General features: G+C 37.4%; 1 protein-coding gene across 1 annotated transcript in view; it reads left to right on the top strand.

Moving 5' to 3' along the window:
* The first annotated feature begins 4301 nt into the window (after positions 1–4301).
* Positions 4302–22337, top strand: part of ADGRL2 (adhesion G protein-coupled receptor L2) — a 144112-nt gene continuing 126076 nt past the window's right edge. The window contains exon 1 of the mRNA XM_042820048.1: positions 4302–4634. The gene's annotated coding sequence lies outside the window, so the exon portion shown is untranslated. The remainder of the gene's footprint in view (positions 4635–22337) is intronic.

Below are 22337 nucleotides of genomic sequence, written 5' to 3'. Positions count from 1 at the left end.
GAAAAGTGCAAGAAATAAGATTACCTTGGTAGGTAGGAACTTGCCAGCACTGTCCAAATTGCTTAATATTATCAAACATTGCCTTTTTTCATGTTCAGTAAGAAGGATATTGACTATTCTCCGTGTCCAGGTCTGCTATTTGGCTGTTTCTTTATAAGATATAAGCATGTCTTATTTTTATTCCTACAATAGCGATTATAGATAAATCAGAGGATCTAACAATAACTTTATAAAATAGATGGAATAATACCATTCACTGGAGAAATAGTATTTACTTGAGATAAGTGATCACCACCAGTTTTTTTTTCTCCTGTCCAACTTGTTGTTCTTTTAACAGACAAATGTAAATACCTTAGCAGACATTTCAGAGTGAAAGGCAAGAGATAAAATGTAATTACTTTTCGGAGTGGCCCTGACGATGCTCGTGTTCTTGTCTGTAATACAAGAAAAATCTGTGCTCATCACCTCAGAATATGAAGGCCATTGTTACCCCTGAATATAAAAATATTTTCTGATTTTTAATGTTGACCTCAGTATTTATCTTCAGCTCTTCTGTGTAAGCTGGAATCCTTATAGCCGTAAATTGTAGTCGCTCTTATCCAACCGAGCATTTAATAGAACACCTAATGGACTCTGCTCCTGTATTTTTCTTGAATGCATAACATCTTGCTTCATTCAGTCACCAAAACCAACTTTGCTACAAGGACAGGCTACACGACAAGTTAGAATCAATGGACCGTTTGTATGTCACAAAGTCAGTTTACTGGAATTTCAGAGGAAACTGGTTGAAAAGAGAGGACAAATGTCACTTTGAATAGAGATGTTTAAATCAGACTTCTGCCTTAGGGTAAAATTTAGGTCTGTTGTAGCCTAGATGTAATGTCTCCCTCTACAGAGCACAGCATTAATCATGGCTTGACAAGTGATCATGGCTGAGAAAAATAGGGCCTGTCTTGGTTCTGTGGGTTTTTGTGTGGTTGTTTTTTTTTTTTTTTTTTTTTTTTTTTTTTCTTCCCCTTAATCTCTTAGGAGCACATTATAAGCACTAACATTTACACAGAAAGGTTTAAGTATTGGTGCCTGTGTTTCAGTCATGAGAAGAGCTGGCTTCAGAGGAGATCCAGTTTGAGCTATTGAGAAGCTGCTTAGGTTTCTTAGGTAGATTCAGTATCAAGAATATTTTCCTTCCAAAGTAATGCAGCATTTTTTCTCATAGCAGATTCATCTTACTCCATTTCATCATACAAACACTGTAGAGTTTAGGCCTGTTTTGTCCTGTGATCTGTGAAACTCCTCTGAAGTGACTGTTATTGCTGCTGCGTAACCACTGTCCTGCACTGTTTTATTGTGTAAGAGAGGTGCTCCCTTTTTCCTGAAGGGCCAGCATGGGGTGACAGTAGATTAGTTTTAATGTAAAGTGACTGACTTGATGGTGATAAATGTGTGTGAGTTTTTTTATACTATGTTTATATTTTAGTGATACATTACTTGGCCACCACAAGCTACAAATGCTTGAATGAGGTAAGAGGAGCAAAGGCTGCTATTTAAGATCCTGAGTTCTGATACTGTACAGATGGAAGCAAGTTTTATATGTTAATTCTTACATTACGGAGGCCTTGATGCACAGATTAGGTGTTGGGAGTGCTCGTACCTTTTATGGTAAAGAAGATTGGTAATGAATTAACACTGTGAATAAGTAAATTGTGGTATTTCTTAGGTGCCTTTGCTATTTTCTCTAGTGGAGATAGCATGTAGAGCAGCTTAGCATTCTATATGCATACCTTCCAGAGAGGTACGCCTTTATAACGTGCAATTAGATTTGTATCTGCGACTGTTGAAAAATAAAGATAATCAAGTAGGACCAAAACAGATCATCACTGGCGAACCGTGCTTTTAAAAATTATACTCTGTTTATTTATTTGCCTCTGGATGTGATAAAATCCAAAATCTCATTTTGAGCAGGAAGCTGCTTTCCTTTTTGCCCTCCGTTGGTATTTTTGCATCAGTCAACACCTCAAACCAATTATTGCTCTAGATGACAGAATAATCTAACACCGATTACTGTAAGAATTGTTTCTGGCAGCTGGGGAGAGGATGACCAACCTTGTTCCTGGTGGTGATGCTTTCCTTGTTGCTGGTGGGATCCGGTGTGAATAGGGAGGCTGGCTCTGGAATCAGTGCAGTGGTAGTGTGAGGGGTCACATGCAGAAGGAGACTGGAGTTCACCTTTCTCTATATTTTCTTGCTGTATCGTATCTATTGCTTTTTTAGTATAGCACTCTGTAATGGCGTGAACAGTGTCCAAAATTATTCCTGAGCAATAGGTGCTGTCGGCTTTAAATAAAGCGATGTTTTAAAGAAGGATTCCCAACGAGAAGTTCTGCTGTTGATGTTGCATTTCTCTGACAAATCTACAAACCCTGTTTTTATGGTAGGCATAATTCTTTTCGTCTGGTCCAGACGTCCCTGTGTTCAGTCTTTGAAGTTTAATTTAGACTTTTTCCTATGCAAAGTGACTGAATTGGAAAATTCTTTCACAGAATGAGTAACGATGCATCTTCCCTTTGAACAGCATGCATTTTATCCAGAAGACCAATCCATAAGTATTTTCCTGGTAAATCTGTCATTTAAATATTGAAGGGAGGGAGGTATCTCGGTGGCTGTGATGTGCCTCCCTGCTGCAGGTACCACTCCCGGCAGCGGGTCCTTGCCTGCAGAGCACTGCAGGGTGCAGGAGGGAGAGAGAGAAGGAGGCTCGCAGCATGCAGGGGAGGGGTAGCTGGGGCTGGGAGCCATGTGAAAGGCACTTGAATGCTGACATTATTTGAAAATGAGAATAAATCCTTTTGCCCTTCTGGCAGTTGTATCCTGTGATGGAACAGAGTATCATCTCTTCCCAAATGTTGGGATTTTTTCTGCTTCTTCTCCTTCCTCATTCTTTTCCTCATTTGAGGAGGTGTATAATAGTATCTAATAATAAGTGGTTGTGGATCTAACTGCCAAAGGTGTTCTGGCAGCAAGGAAGAGCTCTGAATGCAGCCATCAGCATCTTGAGGTGAACGCCTCAAATCTGCCCTACATCTGTCCCTTAGAATGCCTGTAAACTTACTAGAATATCACGAGCCTACTTCTGTCTTTTTCTGCTGGGGTTTTTATTTTGTATTTTTATTTTTAATCTCATACTGAATGCTTGAAACATTTTATTTTGGAGCTTATTTTTCCAGCCAAATTCATGTAGGGCCTAATTTTTTATTTTATGAATATACTTGATTAATCTAATGGCATTACCTGTTGAAGGAAAGAAAGTGGGATTTGGCTTTATAAGAGAAATAAAAACCCCGGCATACTTCCATTCTTTCCCTGTTAGCAGAGAAATGGACAGTGCCTCGTGTTTTCCCAGGTTTTTGATGGTGTGTGGGTGCTAAAGGTTAGCAGGACGGAGACTTAATTTTGGTCTGCTTAATATTTATAGCTTTATTCATTGAAGCTTCTTTGCATTTGTGTTGGTGGAATTTTTATCTGAAAACTTGTGTTATTAGGAAGAACAAACTTAAGATACTTTATGGTAAGATAATGCCTTTCATAAGAAAAGCAATTTTAATCCAATTGAGTGAAAATTACCTTGCTACTTCATTATTTGATATCAACTGCTAGAGACTTTGTTGATTTTTGACGTAAGCTTAACCATTCAGTTCAACTGATTTATAAATTTGGATAGCATGTGTGTCTCATTGCACCCAACAGTGGCACTGGGTGTTGTCTCACAGCAGTAAATGCAGTGATGGTTTGGGTTTGGGTTAGACAGACTCATCGGATAGCATTGCTTTGTTTTTTTCTTTGGGGTGAGCTTTTGTTTCTGTTTGGTTCTAGATAAGCAGTACATCTTTTAATTCTTATATTTTTTTTCTTCCCTAAAAGGATTTAGATGACTGTAAAAGAAACACGTATGTTTCGATCCGGGGAAGACTAAAGCTGAATGTTTAATTTTGAGGGAAAAGAACAGACACAGACATGAGGAGTGAAGTGTTTTCTGTGTTAACTCTTTATGTCAGGTAACAGTTAAGACGGATTGCTGAGGGGATTCCTTTTAAATAGTCAGTGAGTTTTTGGGTTCCTGTGCCAGCTGTTACCCACATTTTTCACATATTTTTGCTAATTCTTCTTACTGCCTGCAGAGGGAGCTTGCATATGAGATAATCAGAGTAATCAGGACATTCAGGGCTGAATTGTTTCCAGTAAGTACAATTTCCTTCTGCTGTGCATGCTTTGCTATGCACGGCAGAAAGGCTCTGCAAGATAGCTTTTAGAAAGATTGTCCATCAGTAGCAGTAAATAACAATGGGAAAAAAAATAAAATCGTTAGTAAGCAAGAGCTGGCATAAATGCTACTTTTTTTTTTGTTTTTTGAAGGAGTGCCTCTATATTGGAGGTGTGAGAAGGAACGGAGTGAAACAGTTCTTGCGTGTCAAGGTACAGGAGAACAGTTTTGGTGCTCTGTATGACAGGGAGCAGATTTCAGTTGCATAAACTGTCTTCTCTGATTCTGAAAATGTCATGTCAGCATGAGAGACAACACAGTGCTAAGGGCTTCAGTTCCTCTTGAGCAGAGTAGTGCGCTAGCCAAAAAGCAATAGGTAAGTCTTTTCTATTTGTGCAAGTGGTGTTGTGAATCATAATCATGGTGATTGAAGATGCAAAGCTAACTCTTAATTTTGCTTTTTCTGTATTATAAAAATATGGATGATTCTATCCTGGTACGGTTGATGAATTTATACAGTTGTGCTTAAGCAGGCGAACGGTGGAAGGTTTTCTAGTTTAAGCTTTTAACAAAAATACAGACAAGAAAGAGTAAGGAGTATCAGAACATAACTTTATTTGTAAATAGTGAAAAATCAGAAATGCTTTTAATTGTTACTTTTTAATCTAGCACAATGAATGAAATGTTCTAGTGTACTATAGGTTTTACAATTTGTATTATAATTGACGGTGAAAGCATATGATCCTTCAAAAAAGTTGAGACCTTTTTAATGAAGAAAACAATTCATTTATACTACAGTTTTGCTTTCCAAACAAAAGCATAATAGATGGAACTTAGATGCATTCTACACTTTTTATCTCTGGGAAAACAGCGGCAATCAATTTATTTTAAAATATCCAAGTAAATTTGAAGACGATTTACTGTGATACTTTTAGGAGATAAAGCAGTATGCATGCACATTCCATAAGACAGACACAGCATTCTGTAATATGCTCTCCTGTAATAAATCTGCCAAGTAAATTGATATGAGAGTTGAATTTTTTTGTTGTTGTTTTGTTAAGCTTAAAGTTCTTATAGCTTAAACTAACATGTTCAGCCTCAGTCTGGTCTTAGGGTTTTAATTTGGATTTTCTTTTCAAACACCAGGAAAGACTTACCATATCTAAAAGAGCAGCAACTCAGTGTCGATTTATTATTTATACTGGCTAATCCTTGCTAATGTGAAAAGTCAGCTTGTTATTGTAACACCAAATGGCCCTCTAAGTAGGGAAACAGTTAAGTAGATCTCCTGTAATAGGTTGTTGTCTAATAAAGAGATTTATGGTATTGGCAAAGGCTATTGTATAGGTATTACCCTCTCACAGCATGATCATGTATTATCTTAACAACTCAGTGCCACATTTATGTTGAGCATTTTCATAACAGAGTAAGAATATTAGCCACAGCAATTACACTCCAATAGGATTATAATGGTAAGACTTACAGAAAATGTATAAATGATGTCTTTTGTAGAGATTTTGGTATGTACTGGGAGTTGAAAAGTTACAACTTCGTTTTTGCACTTAAGGATACTGATGTATTTGCCATGATGAAGAAAGCGGTTTCTTAATTTGTAGTTTGCTGAGGAATTTTCGGGAGGCAGTGGACATGATCTTTCTTGTGTCTTTTACTTTCCCTATGAGGTAAGGGCATTTCAGAAATTTAGTTCAGTGGAAATTGCTGTACAATACAAAAATTGAGATGTGTATATATAACTCCAGTTGTACTGTAGGGATAACATGGCTGAGATTAAGATACATTCTTCTACAGCCTTGTGTTTGGAAGGTAGAACAATGATAATTTACTTGCTACACTGAAGAGCCTACTTGAATAAAGTCATATTCCTTCATTTTAGCAGCAGTGTAACTCATTTTCTGTTCCATCAGGTCTGTTTTTTTTTATGGTGATAAGTAACTTAGATACTTTAAAAAATGGCTACAAACAACAAAAATGACAGTAATGTCATACTTGTACAGTTTTCATGGAAGTGGCATTCAAGCTGTTCCTTAATTCTTAGAAAAATTCCATCTGTTTAAAAAAAAAAGATGTTAATATTCACTCACTTTGCAGAAGCAACGCATAAGCCACATTTAATAAAACTAATTATGTTTTATCAATAAAAAAAACACAGTGAATGATTGAACAAAATACATTAGATTGTGCTGGCATTTATGAATAACTGCGCTAAGCGTAACAACAGTCAGAATGACTAAGGGTAGCTAAATTGCCATATATTTTAAGATGTTACCTTGAGACATTTCAGTAAATAATGAACATATACACAAACATACCGTTCTTCCTTAGTGTGCTGTAACAGAATGATAACTGGGGTTATTCCAATTTAAGAATATGTGTAGATGGCAGTTATTGTTGTAAAGAACTTCCCAGTATATGTTCTGCGTATTATATATGTCCATGAGTAGTATTAGCTAAAGTTGAGGAATGTGTTTCCTAGATGTATGGGATTAATTGTATGTATAACACTTCATGTAGAAAGATCTTGTGTTTATCTGTCTTAAATTGTTATTGATTACCAGAAAGAAGAGGTAAGATACTCCTGTTTCTTTTGACAATAAATACTTTTTATCAGCGTGTTTTAGAAGCGTTGCACACAGAGTTAAGCATTTTCTGGTGGATTATTAGATGATAGTTGAGGATTGAAAATTGCATATTCAGCGCTGAATATTCAAAAGTTGGTTACTTCTGTAACCGTTACAGCACTGTATGACTTACATTTCTTCAGTAATTCATACATCTTGTATTTACACATCTAGAACAACAAAAAAAAATAATTGTAGAGCTCTTTTAGTGTTATATTCAGAACAAGAATTATGATCTGAAAATTTTTTTTTTCAATTTTAGAAAAACTTCCATAGCTTCTTCGATTGGCTTTACATCATTCATTCTGAGCTGTGAAAAAGATACTATTGTATCTTTTATCTGTAAGTAAAAAGTAAATGCATAGGGATGAATGTTAGTTACCCCCTGATGAACGTGGAGCTCCAACCCATTTAAGAGCATGAATTGTGGAGAGCAGAGCTTGACTCGTAGATGCTAACTAGGAAGCAGATAGGAACAGGAAGAAAAATGCATAAAAATTCCATAGCAGTTAAAGCAATTTTTTCAATGTTTTGATTGTTAGAATTCTTTATAATTTCTTAAAGTATTACAAATAAGATACAGTAGGTTTGTTTTATACATTTCTATCACTGTGAAATGTTTTCTAATATTTTAGAAGGAAAAAATACATACAGAATTCCTCTTGATTGTTATCCATGTGCTTCTTAAACCACTTATAGAGTGCATATATATAACTGTGAGATAAAGACTATGCATTTTTCTTTCTGTACAAATCCCGTAATGAATAGCTGCTTAAAATTAGAATTCTTCTGCTTACGAGACAATAAATCAAAGCACAAATCCACATTGCAGTCATTTTACTTGTGGCATGAATTAGAAATGAAGCCACACTAAGTCATACTTAACTGCCCCTGGACAACTAACCCTGGAGAAGGGATAAGTGTCTTTTTTTTTTTAAAAAAAAAAAATTATAATATATATCTCTTTGTCTGTTTGGAACAGCAGCGTTGTTATGACTAATAAAGGTTTTGTATTTGGCAAATTGAATGCAAGTGATCAGTAGTTTTTGGCTCATGACTGAAAAATCTGCCGAACAGAGCACAGACAGGCAGTCTAACATTTAAAATATACCTGTGAATGAAATTCATCTTTATGCTTCTGTCACTTGCACACAATTCCTGTATCATCATCACTTCTAGTGATATGATTTCTGGTGATCGTGGTATTTACATCAGTGTTTGAATACTAGCACGATTAGAAAGTACTGTTTTCAGCCTGCTTGTTCAGCCGCTTAGTTTTTTTTTTCATTATTATTATTATTATCTAGGGAATATAGTGACTTAGAGTGAAATCAGCTTTTGCTACCTATCTATTTAATGGTCATTTTAAAGTTTGGTATATTTCAATTATATTCAGCTTAATTCTTTGTCCAGCCTTGATTTTTGTATACGTTGTCTTGCCAAGAGTCTAAAACCAGTAAATTTCTTGCTCCTAGTTTATTTTTCACAGGAACACTGAATGGAATGAAAAAGACTAACTTTACCTGAAAGAACACTTATTTGTTGTAGTTTTATGTATTTATTAAGTGCTTATTGAAATTCCTGTGCGTTAATTGAAGAAAAGTAAATGAAAGATCAGCTAGGACTCAACATAGTATTTATACTTATTTCTAAGGTATTTATGTCATAACCAATGCGTCAAATAAAGCTATGGTATTAACATTACTAAAACTCATCCGTAGGGATTTTATGAAAAATACTAGGTACACTGGAAAAAATTGTTGTATCTTCAGTGCTGTGTTTAAGCAGTTTTTTCATGACTTCTGCACAATTGAGAGATACGATTAATGTCTCCAGAATTACTTTTTTTTCAGCCATTACTATGGTTTAGGCGTTGTTCAAAGTACTGCGTGCTGCCAAAACAAATTTTAACATGTAGAAAATACATACATAGAATATTTAATAATATATACATCCAACTATGCTCTGTGGAATTTTCTTTGATTCACAAATGGAACACAGAAGTAGCTTCCCAGTGCTGAACTCTGAGATGTGTGGTTTCTTTGATCGAGTCCATTTGACCCTTGAACACAAGGTGTCTTTTTCTTAAAGTGTTAATGAAAAATGGTGCGTACAACATGTTTTAATCTGAGTTAAAAACAGGTGCACTTTTTTTTTTTTTTTTTTTTTTTTTTTTTTTTAATACTGTTGGCTGGTGATTGAGAGCTTTCTGATGACATTGCCTGATGCTTATCTCTTGTCGCCTTGCATGCAGTGGCGGCCCTGTCATGGCTGCCCCTTGGGTCTTTGTGGAAGTGTGACTCTTCCCGTGGTGCAGATCTTAACGCAGGGCCAGGTGCTTTCGGTTGCTTTGTAGTGAAACAAAGCTGCAATCGGTGCTAATTCAGCTAATCTTCGGGGACTGAAACAGCCCTGTTGCCCCTCCCTTGCCTCCACAAAATAGTTGTGATACAAAATATCTGAGATGAAACACCGAAGTCTGAGATGAGCTGTCTTCCGATGATGGTACTCAGAACCCAGGTTTGTCCTTTTTCTGTTATTCACAGTCAAAAAGTCAAAATCTCCATTTTAATGAAGACATTTCAAAGAACAGACAGGCTTAGAAAGACATTGTATATCTTTACATGCTCCTTCCTTTTAAACATGGAAGGAACCTTGAGGCTATAAATTAGAGTTTTATGTTTGGTAGCTGATCGCTGCCTACCCAATAGCAAGGAATAGTTAAAAGTTCTATAAAAAAAAAAAAGTTGTAAATGGTTTGGTGGTTTCATGCTTTTCAGTTTGTGGTTATCTTATGTGCCCCTCATGTCATGTTTTTGTCAATATTTTTCTTTCACCTAAGAACTATAGCAAGTGGGAGGAAAAGTAACTTGCTTGAAAGAATGTAATTATACCAGAGATGCATTTTCATGTGGGAACCTTTATACTGCCTTCATGTAAATGAAGTTTACTATGGAAACCATAAGAGCTCTTCTGAGCAGAAGACTTTATCCCATGTTTCATGGGAAGTACTAGTTTGCTTCACTCTCTTCCCAGAAACGAGAGGTGCACGCACGGCGGCTGGAGCGGATCAGTTCTGTGGTGCTGTGGATGGGTTGCCTGGGGACTCCTGAGTGATGGTCTTGGGTGACAGAGTGCAGGATTCTCTGCACTTTCAGTAATGTGTAGGAATTGGAGCGACCTAAGTGGATAATCCTATTTTAAGGTTTTTATTTTTTTCTTGGTAGGTTGTTATGTTCTTTTTTTTTTCCCCTAAGTCAGTGTGTTCTCAGGCATGCTCACTGACATTCACTTCATCTGAATGCTTATTTCTGGAGATGGAAACTACAGCGCAACAGATTTAAAACCAGTAAATTCTCAAGCTGTGCTGACAAACCTTTTGCACTACAGCGTAGTGCTCAGCATCCAGTAGTACCCCGGTGTGATGCGGACAGCGGTGCCGCAGCCTCTGCTGTTTGGGCTGTGGAGTTAGTCCTGTGGACTGTGGCTTCTGGGATCCACTTTTCTTCACCTGGTACAAGGACAGACATAGATGGTTTTATTTCAAAGGCTCTGCGTTTCTGAGGTTTGTGTACAATTTTAAATATTTCTGTGATGTTTTCTGTTCTTCAAAGTTAATAATCTCTTGAAATACTGTTTCCTAATCAATTTGAATTATTGACGTTTTGGTCCTTAGTAGAAGGACTCTGGTACTTTTTGTTGCAGATGACAAGTTTAATGAATTATACCTTAGTATCTGTAAGGGAATAGGGAAATGAAAAAGAAATTTATAATTATACTGCATGGGGCTCAAAATGAAAAATAGCACATAGCCTTTTGTGTAGGCATGTGCGCGCATAAGTGTGCATCCCCTTGTGGTGGCCTCTCTGGTAACATTTGGTGTGTTACCTTTGTGTAACATCTTCAAATTGTTATTCAGAGAGATATGTGCCTTCTGCTGTGGATTAGAGGACTTCTTTGGGTGGATCACAAAGCTCACAGTTGCAGTTAGTATGGCTTGCACTTAAGTTTGGTCTTGTGCGTTGGGTTATGGGCAAGTGGGGCTGTTGGTAATCCATTTGGAGGAGGTGGCATTATGTTCCCCACTCACTTATCCTTTGCTTTGTACACTGCTCTGAGTGCTCTGTGCTCATTGTTGGCTCGTTTCCCACTGCTGTCAGTCTTGTCATGCTCCCTCAGCCACTGCCACACCTTGTGCATCCCTTCTGCCGCCGCCACAGGACCAGGACATTGGGATGTAGTGCCTCCCTCAGGCTTTCACATCCACCTGCTCTCTGGCATTCCTGCTGCCACCTGCGGTGGAGTTCCATGGAGCTCTGCCTGCTTCACTTTCTGCTTTTCTTCTCTTTTCATCTTTGTTAACGCACAGTGTGACTCTCACTGACTACTGGTGAGTAATCGTTCAGTCCATGGTTGACTGTCTGATGGGGAATTCCTCCTGGGCTGGATTTGTAATCTGAGGCTGAAGTGCTTTCAATGCATGAGGTTGTATTATTTCATGTTATAAAGTCAATCTGTTTAAATGTGTAGAGTACCACTTAGATTGGTTTGCCTTACTGAGTAGCTATGGCTGATGTGGCTTAGTAAGTGAAGATTTTCAACAATGAAGTGTCTTTGGGCAAGATGTGAAATAGGGTGATCCTTAGGTATTGCTATCATTCACCGTATTGATTGGTGAATGAGAAGCTGGTAAAATGGCTTGTGTTTTCTAACTGGGGACAGCAGTTCTTCAGTTTACTTCCTGTCTGTTGTGCTGTCAGCCTCCCTATCGCTGTTGGTGTGATAGCTGAAGGCTTAAAAATGTATTTGTGAAAGCAAGAATTCGTTGCATTTCAAATAAATTGCTATTTTTCTTATAAATAGAAGATCAGACCTAAAGGTTAGACTATCTTCAAAGTGGCGGTAAAAATATGTTTAAGACCCCATTCTGTTCTCTGCTATCACAAGACAAGATGACTTGCAAATTGCCTTGCATGAAAGTGAGTTTGATTTAAGGTATTAATAAAATCTAAATTTGTGCGTTCTTGCTGTGGGGACTGAAGATTTTAATTTAGTGAAATGCCAGAACAGGTTTCTTTGTGCGCAGTTTGATGAGTGTTACGTGAGAACTCCATCCTACTAAATTAGGGCAGACATCTATATTACACTGTTTACAAACTGCTATGATTAAAACCTGTTAAATTTCATATTTAATATTCAGTCATCTTTGAGCAGAAACGTCGTCTAGATTTCGCCTCAGCACTGATTCTTGTGTTAAAACAGATGTAATGGCAAAAGCTAATCTGAGTGGTAGCGAGAACCCTGGCATGTGGCAGGGAGGGCATGTATGATGACGGCCTGAACGAGAGCCTGGTGCCACCATTGTCTTTACTATGCTAAACGGAAAGGGTATGAATTTGTCACTTTAATGTAGAGCTGTGTTTTTACAGGCAGCAAGAAGTAATTTAAACATTTTTATTTTAAAATGCTAATCTAAAAGTCAAGTGTCTTTGCAAAGAAAGACTTTGCGGCGCTGAAGCATTTGGGCTCTTAATTCCCATGCACTGCTTCCAGTGACAGGGATTCCTGTCCTTGAAATGTGTGTGGGAATTGTAGGTGCAGGCTTCAACATAAAGAAACCACTGGTCCAAAGAATAAATAAATATTAAATGTGCTTACATTTTGTAAATACACTTTTCCATCAGTGCCTAAATTCAGCCCCGGTTGCAGATACTTTATAACCTGATGGCATCAGAAGGTCCTGAATGGTAGTTGTCAAGCATAGGTATTGCTACTCTTTTTAGTATCTTACTACTTCAGTTTTCTTCATCTCTCTCTTAGCATGTCAAATAAGAATGTAGGAGATGTCAGGAGAATATGAAAATAATTATTTTTTAAAGCAATGTTTTGACTTAAAAATAATGTTAAAACAATCATGTTTAAACAATTCATAATGCAAGCATCTGGGGAGATTCGTTGCTAATTAAAAAGAAAAGCAAATTAAATATATTCTGCATACTTGTTTGATCCAGTTTGCTGCTCTTTTATATCTCTAGGTACTTCGATACAAATTTCATTTTGAATGAAAGAAGGAAATGAGCTTGCTGATACTGCCCCATATGTGTTCATGCAACGAGGTGATGCTGGCAAAGTTATTTCAAGTGTTACATTCTCAACTATTGCAAATTTGGTTATCGATTCTTTTCAATTTATAAAAAAACAGTAAGAATGTAGGGCTTACAAAGTGTTCTGGAAATAACCCCTCTTTCTTTCTTTCTTCTTTTTTTTAAAGGCATTTTTAAAATTGCCAATACTCTCAAATGATAATACCAGCTGGAGTATGACTGTCTCATTCAGGGTGTAGTAGGGTGATTGGCAGGCTCTGCTATTTAGCTGTCCACAGCTGAGCTGCAGGGGTTGAGAGGCACTGGCAGGGCTGCATGTAAAAGTTTCTGCTGTGTTTGCCAACTGTGCTCTTGGCTCCAGCTGACATTACGCAGCTCTCGGTTCCAAAGCATGCTCGTTTGCCAAATTCTACCTAAAAATTTATTCTGAAATTCCTAATTAAATAAAACCTTTGATGTTTATTTTATGTCTTAGAAAGGCATGCCTTCGTTCACAGTGGATTCTGCTTTGGTGGAAATACAAATGAAAATTAAAAAAGCCCAGTGTGGATTAAAAAGCTCTAACTGGTATTAGCAAAGAAATTGACTCTTGGAGGTAGAGTGCGAGCTTCAGTTTTTTGTAGTATTTAAATTATGGGATTTTACCATGTTCTTCCCTGCAATTCTTTGCATGCATATGTTTTTATATTTCGAATGTTGTGAAAATTGTTCTACTTTGAATGATAATTGCATATACAATTTGGTTGATTTTTTTCCACTATATAGCAAGATAGCTACCTTACTGTTGCCACAAGCTAAAGTTATCAGTTGCGTGATAAAGGTATAATTTATGCCAAACCAGTCTAGAAGCTTTTTCAGAAGACTGATAACAACTGCTTTTATACATATTGCTATGTAAAATGCTTATTAATGTTAGCAGATGTTGCACTTTAATCCCCCAGAATGATTGTTTGGTAGCAGCAGGAGATTTATTAAGCTTGAGTTGTGTGAAATTGTGTGTGCATAAGCTGCTATTTAGATTGTAAAAATGCCATTGAAAACTGTTAAAAAGTTCTAACTGTAATTGGCAGAGAGGTATTAGCTGTTCTAAAAGAAGTGTATGTATACGGTTGGCCTGTGTGCTGTAACCTCTTTTATCATTTATCTTCTTGTATTAATGTCACTGAATTATTAATTCATGAGCAGGGTTGGATAGGGTGAAGGCACTATTTAAATGTGTGGCACATGTATCCTTATCGCTGTAGACTTGAAAAGAGTCATTTTGTGTTATCTATAAAATGGAAAGGACATTTAAAATTTCATTTACAGTAATCCACTTCACTTCCCAGTAAAACACCTAGATTATTGCTACCGTAATATAATGTTCATATTTAAATTTTGTAATCTTTCCACTCTGTTCACTTATAAATATTGTTGATAGACAAACGTAGACTTTTTTTCTCTTTTTAGTTACACTTAGAGTTCATGAGCTGGAGCAGAACATACAAAAAGCAAGATTTTATTAAAAAAAAAAAAAAGAGAATTCACTTTCTTTTCTGGTAAAAAACTATAGGTAAAAGCCATCAAGTGTTTGTAATCAGGAAAGGCTAACTAAGCTATCATTTAAAACCATAACCTAACCCAATTAAAGAAAAAACAATATTTTTTTCAAAGTAGAGATGTCTGTCACGTTGAGCTAACGAGACCTGCATTATTTACAAGAAACTGTAAACGTGTGACAGAGTTCTTAGTCTGCTAGATAAAACCATGTAACGTTAGAGGGCTTGTGTTCATTTGATGCTCTAACTTCTAACTTTACCAGTGATATGTGGAATATGAAATATATATTTTATATATTTATATTATACATATACATGTGTATACAAAAATGTATTAAACATGTAATGTTTTCTTTCACTCCACTGAATAATTTTCCATTCATTCTTTTACGAAATTATTTGAGTGAAAGTGACTGAGTGATCCTGTATCCTCAAACACTCACTGTGGCTGTTACAGCGGTGCTGAAGATGACCTACATTCCATTTTGTTTAATGATGAGAATATATCACTTCACAGTTCCCTTTCCACGGTGCATGGCCCAGACCTTAACTATTTCCAAAATACGTTTTTTTTTTTCCTTCACAGGGAAGAGGAAACACTACGTAAGATGGTAGGGAGGTGTGCCAGTTTTAGACAGTGGTACATGCAAGCAGTAGGAACTTTTCTGTGAAATTATTATTTAGAGTTCTTTTTGCTTGTAACTGCTCCAAGTTTAATCATTGTAGTTTTTCAACTTAACCTTTTTACAAAGGGAATTTAGAAGTTGACTGAAATAGCTTTGTATTTTCCCATTATAGTACAAACAAATAAAAATGCCCATGGCTTACCTCAATTCAGTGTCTGGTATTCATCCAGTTGCCTTGCTCAGTGAAGAATAGTCATCTAAATGCTCATTGCTCATTAAATTCTACAATAAAATACTTTTAACTGTAGTTGCGCCATTAAGTAGCTTTGTAGAACCAGTAGCAGAGATGGGCTCTTCATGGGGGTTGGACTCGATGATCTCTGGAGGTCCCTTCCAACCCCTACAATTCTGCGATTCTGTGATTTATTTGCAGAATCAAGGACTTTTTGTTAAGATGCTGAAGATTCGATGATTATCCACACCCATCGCATATGTTTCATGCAGTCCTGGTGATATGTAAGCAATAGTGGGGCAGAGCGTATGTATTTGTGTGTAGATGCAAGGAAGCATTAGCGCTGTCTACACAACACTGGCATATTTGACTTTTGAGTGATTATTTCTTTTCTTGATTTTGCTGTGCATGTGTGTTAGAAAAGCTAATTATAAGTGAAGGAAAAAAGATAGTTGATTATTTTTATTTCACAGGTTTTGAGATTTAAGCTTCCTAACTTTAAGTGCTACTGGTATAAAAAAAAATCTAGTAGGTCTTCTGCCAGTGTTTGCTTTGTGCGTGTGTAAGTCTTCCAAAGGGCTATATAAGTTCAGAGACATTTCTACCTGTAAATCTTGCTTACCTGGAGAATTTCAGATGTGTTTAAAAAGTAGTTGGAAGACCTTTCTTGGTTGATATTTCTTTCAAAGATGACACAGTTGAACCGCCTGCAATTTCTTTCCCTCTTCTGTTGTCAGCATTTCAGATTTTGATAATGCTATGGCTTACGACTGTGATTTGGAGATAATTGTACGCAGCACTTTGCAGATTTCTCTGCCACCTTTTAATGACTAAATGGTTTGTCACATACATGAGAGATAAGGCATTATGAAGTGTTTGTTGTTGGCTTTTTTTGGAACTAATATGTAGACTTCTGGAGCTTTTGACTGTCAGGCTGCTGATTTGAAAATAAATAAATAAATAAAAAGGCAAACAACCTAAACTGATTAACATATCACACAAAACACAAACAAAGCTAGTGACATATCAAGAAGGGATTATTTGAAAGAAGAACAGTTCTCAAGTACAGCGTGCTTTAAAACTTAATTATAAGTATGTATCATTGAAATAGTCTTACAGCAAATGCGCTATTGTGATGCTATAGTAAAGGCTAATACTTGAGAAAATGATGAAAGAAAAGGTATTTGAAAGTACCTTTCTCCTACTGTCTGTATTTAGCCAGAGGCTTTTTCACATTTCTTTGCAATCTCGTCTAATATATTTTATCCTGGATTACCTCATTGCTCCCAAGAAATCCTTTTTGGTAATATTGATAACCTAATATGTGACAGATTTTTGGTCATTATTATTTCATTTAGTGGTCATATATATAGACCAAGAGGGAATCTGAATATTGATTCACTGAATGGCAAGTAACAGTGATTTATGAGTCACGGATTCGGTGCAGTGAGCCAAACACAGCGGAGATTACATCTTATGTGCCACCATTGATTTTGTTTCATATTTCGCTGCACAGTGATTAGGCCAGGGCCTCACAGATGTTGACATTGGAACCACATTCCTCTGTAAGCATAAAATATACCGCAAATTACACCTACTGCACTGTGTACATATTTATTTACCACCTGCTTCTGATTTTGAAAAAATGATAAATATTTTTTACTTCTGGATGAGCTGGTATTTTTATGGTGACATCAAAAGATTTTGACAGAATTTTTAAAAGTAATCAAAAGGGATTTTGCTGTTCTTTTCAAAACTTGAATGGTGTCATTTATATTGAATGCAGACTGTATGTACTGACCTTAAGTTCCACTGATAGAAAATAGAGTACTTTAAAATGGATGCTACTGCAGACCTTTATTAATCATGATGATATTCTTTGGTGTATATGCAGAAATGCAGTCATTTCGGGGAACTGGTGCTCCCAAATAGAGATTTGCAGATATGTGCACATGACAAAAACCAGCAACCGTGTACTGGAGCTGAACAACTCTCTTAGCCTGAGTTAAAATTCCATGCTCTTGTCGACATGAGACCACAGCTTGTTTTTGGAAGTTAGTAAACCAAGTACATGTTACTCATGGCAATCTGAGAATCTAATGAGTGTGTTCTGCCTCCGTGTCAGCTGTACAAAGTGTATCTGAGCCCAGTTCTCTGCTGGTGCCCAGCAATGGAAGGTTGGAAGGCAGATGAGGCCCCCTGCCACCCCAGCACTTGACCACACAGGCCGGAGGTCTGTTGGGGCCTGTCGGACTGCTGCTTCAACTCGCTTCCACATTGGTTTGCTTTGTCAGTCTGCTTCCACTTCAGACAAGCGCTCTGCTGTGAAAAATGCTGGATGGGGCTGGGGGAGAGATTGGCTAAGTGGCATAACAGCTTTAAGAAATACGGGCCTTTGCAAAGCCTTGTCAAGGCTGTCAGCAAGCAGTTTACTGTCTTACAAGACTGTGGTGTCTTTGGTTGATGTTAGTGCAGTGATTTTTTTCACGAGAAAGGAATGATATCTTTTAATATAAATAGATTATTTTGAGGATCTCTCTTTTGTGAGTAGTTTGAAAAGCCTTTGAATTTTCTTCAGCTATTACAATTACTGCTTTCAGATTGTCATAGGGTTCTCTGTGTGTTTTTTATAGCTATTCATTATTTTCTTGTTTATTTTTGATGTTCATAAAGTCTGTACTACGCAGGTTTGAAAATGAGAGCTATTTGTTTTACAGTTTAATGAAGAGAAGGGCAAACAGCCTCAGACTGTGCCTCTGGTGTCCAAAGCGATCAGCATGTTTAACATGCTCAGCGTGACACTCAGATATTACAGCCGATAAGGGTTGTAATTGACTTGCAGCATCTCTTTCCCTCCCCCGCTCTTTGGATACTGGGGATTTATCTCAGAGACCCCAGGAAGATCTCATGACACAGAGGGCAGCAGTGTTAAAAAAGGTTTTACCTTAGCTGTTTGAACTGACATGGTACTGCTCAATCAGACCACCTCAATTCAAATGAAATACAGGAAATTTGTAATGAGGATTGAGTGACACCCCTACCCCCTTCTTATTCAGGAGCATTTAGCAAAAGCAAAAAGAGAAATTGAGTCTTGGCAAAAGGAGAGTGCCTGAAGCCAAAAAAAGCCATTCTTATTAGTGCTAGCAAAGGTTTACTTTGCTGGCTTATTGAATGAAAACTCCCTAGAGTGTCCAAGCTTTATCCTGTGTTAACAAGACGGGGCAAAGCAGCCTTGTTCAGAATGGAGCTTGGGTAGGATGTCTGTAAAGCACAAGAGTGAGTCCAAGCTGGGCTAAATGAGAAAGAAAAATCTTCATTTCTTCCTCTTAAATCCTATTTATTTTCTCTGTGAATGAATGAGGTAGACCACTGAGCTGCGGTGTACTGATGGACTGAATTCTTGTCTTGCACTGTTAAAGTCGTGTCAGTGCACTGTTTAGTGTCCAGTCTTGCATAGCTAGGTCTCGTGTTTTGGATAATCTGCTGTTCTCATTAACTGGGAACCCAGAATTGGTGAGGGTGGGCATTTTTGTGTTAATTCTAAGTTTAAGGTACATCTGTTTATTGCGCACTATTTCAGGCTTTCCTCCAGTGAGGAGATGTCACTTCAGAGCACAAGGCAGCCAAATGCATAGAAATCTCTGTTTCTGTTTTAAGATTGGATGACCTTGGGCAAGTCGTGTTCATTATTGTGCTGTTCCCTTCTCTGATACATATTCCTTCCATGCAGCTTGGAAAGAGTTGTTTTGGGTTAAAAATCCAGTGTTCAAAATGTTAATTAATGGGGGCTCTTGAATACAGAGTGGAAGATAAGGCTTTGGTACATTTTTAGCATTGAGTTGCTTTTAATGGAAAATAAATGTTAATTAATGGCAGTTTTAGCCTTTCCTTTCTTCTCTCAACGTGTGACTTGTTTAATTGGAACTGATCAGGTATTGATTCTTTATCATAGCTGCCACAAATACGCTAACTAAAGCAGTATGGGGTCTTGCTTGACCTCAGTTTTGTTTTTCCAAGACTTCAAAGTCTTGAAAATGTTATGCAATCTGATCCTGTAGCCCTAATGTGAAAGTTACTCAAAAGTTGGCTTACATTAATAACCTTATTGAGAATTTGGGAGTAACTAGTTGTATATATCTGTAAGTATGTTAAATGTAACGAACTAGACCTAGTTCTTGTAAGTGCTTGTAATGCTATGTATCTTGGATCATAGTCTCATTCTATTATTTTACTAGAGTAGCTTAGAAGCTTTTACTAATCACACTGCACTAATTGAATTCTCATGTTACAGACTACAAGTTTAACTTTATTTATTTATTTATTTTTGATTGGGAAGGTCTCATGATGGGAAGGCACATGGACACATGATTTCTCAGGAGACAGTGCAGTTTATTATAATGTATGAATATATATCTACTCAAACATGCCTCTTCTTCCCCCTCCTTTCCACTGCAGAATGTCTCAGATATAATACAGAATTACTTTGTTTCATAAACTGGGTGATGAAAGGTGGTGGGAGTGTTGCATATGTGGCAAGGTAGGTCATACAAGATTTATAAGGAGCACTAGCTGGCTTGTGCTCAGCATGTATGAGCTGTATGGCTGTGGCTGCCATTCCTTACTTCGCTGTGCACCATTGTCAGTAAAGCTAGTGTAATTCTTATTTGTGTAATAGAGACATTAGAGCTTAACTAAGATTGCAAGCGCTTTGTAGTTTCTAAGACCGTTTGGAAAATTAAACACTATGTTGTGAAATACATCACTGTTAGTCTGAAAGACTTTTAGCTAGAGAAAAACGTACTTGCTTAGCTGGAGGCATCTCTGCAGTCCTGTTTGGCTTAATTGCCTTAAAAGCTTGGAACTGGAGGGGAAAGGCAGCTCTTGAGCATGCTGTGTCAGTTGTCCGGAAGCTCTTAAAAGACCCTTTTTTTGGCTTTTGAAAATAAAGTCTTGGGAAGGTTAAACAGAGTAGAGTTGGGAAGTGGCAGTCCTTTAGAGGTCTTTCTCTTCTAAGATGAAAGTATTTCAAGGACTATGCTTGGAGCAGCTTTCTCTTATCTCTGGGGTGCTCTTGAGAGCAAGCTTGTGGGGAGGGAGCTGGCTGGCAGTGGCACGTATTCTGCAACCCTGTTTTGTCTGTAAGAAGTTTTAGAAGTACTGAGGAACAAGGCAGCAAGGCAAGGTGCTAAGATGTTGGGGACTTGGAGCGCGGTTTGTGGATACAGTATTAAGAGATGCCCAGTACCTTTGCAGTGTGCAGGTCTGAACATCAACTCTACCATTACTGATCTAGCCTCCTTTAACAGCACATATGCAAAGGAACTTAACAAAGTGAACCTTTCTGTTAGCAGCAGTCTTCTTTTTGTTTTCCTGTCAGAGACCACAGCATGGCCCAGAGGTAGAGATTTAAGTTACAACTGAAATTTTCTGTGCAGCTTTTATTGCTCTCTGAAATTCAAGCAACCTTTTCCTCTAGGGAATCTCTCTCTGCTCCACCCACAAGCCCGAGCAGTCAGTGATCCAGAGAAAAGGTTTATTAAGGTCTGAGGGGAAATAAGTTATTTGCGCAGGATAGCCGCTTGCCATTGTCTACTTCTGTTTACAGAGAAGTAACTTAATATGGCTTTTCCTGGTGCTGCTTGTTTGGTTTGGGATTTGTTGTTGTTGTTAGGTTCCACTGACAGTCTCCGTATCTCTGACAGATGCATAGTCAGGAAGACACGAGTGACGGCAGCGTCTGGAGTCAAAGTGGGCTTTGGCTCCAGCTCATGTCTGGGTACCTTTTTCAGGGTTAGTCTTTGCTGTGTTGATAAATAGCTGGTCCAGGATGGTAGCAGTGCACATTTGTTTGAAGGCACAGAGAGCTACTCAAGTAGATAGGTTGCATTAAAAATTGTTCACTGGGAAGTAGTTAATTTTTAGTAAGAAAAAAACAAAACTAAAACCTGTTTCCTCTGTTTTAAAACATTGACAAATTTATTTTTGCTTTTTTAGAAAAACGTGTCATTGGTTACAGGCAGGTTAGTTTATTTTGAAATAAACTTTCAATATTTGGAGCAGCATGCTGTGTTGAATTTTATGTCTGTATGCTACGGCAATCTAGAGAGAACAATATATTGCACAGAGTACATACGTTTGTCCTAAAAGTAATTTGCACTTATTCCTAGTTGAACAGTTTTTGCTGATTTTGATATGACAAAACCGTCCATATGCTTTCAGAAACATTTCTTATTAGAATAGTTAAAGTTAGTCCGTTTACAAGGTCAGAAGAAACAAATAACAAAACAAAAAAGCAAGTCTTTGCCGTGAATTTTGCAGCTGTTTCCTGGAAAGATGTTAGATGCCTCTGGTGCTGCTCTGATTTTTGCTTTTGTTTTTAACACAATGCTCCCATATTCCTCCCAGATACAGAAACCACAAGATGCAATGAGGTGAAGGATGCTAAAGTGCAGGTATGTCACTATCTGCTTGAAGGTGAAAGAAGATATCTCAGAATCTGGGAATGCAGCTGTATGTTGTGGAAATTATGCTAAAAATGGAGTCTCAGGAAGTCAAAATCTTCTGGTCAGCCTGGGAGCAATCAGGAGACTGGCAATTTCAGATGTAGCCATTATTGTTCCTCATTTATTCTCTTGGATTATTCTGATTGCTTACTGAATTTATACTGATTAGTCTGTAGCGTCTGTGAAGTAGTTCTGTGATTTTTCCTTTGAGTGCTACAGGTTAAAAAATAATTTGGGTTGTTCCCAAGCTTTAGCCAAACTATCTTCAGGCATGGTGGGTTTGCTTGTTTTTGTTGTAATTTCTGGTGAATACAGCGCATCCTTTGCAGATTTTTAGATGTGTATTTTTTTTCAGTTGCAAAATGTTCTCAGCCCAATGTGAAAGGTCTAGAGATACAATGAGTCTCTTCATGACTGCTTCTGGTTGTCCTATAGCA

This window comes from Centrocercus urophasianus, unplaced genomic scaffold, assembly GCF_019232065.1.
Source record: "Centrocercus urophasianus isolate 14NV4802_14NV808 unplaced genomic scaffold, USGS_Curo_1.0 seq_18, whole genome shotgun sequence".
Taxonomy (NCBI): Eukaryota; Metazoa; Chordata; class Aves; order Galliformes; family Phasianidae; genus Centrocercus; species Centrocercus urophasianus.
Note: the sequence above shows the minus strand (reverse complement) of the source record. Positions and strands in the feature narration are given on the sequence as shown.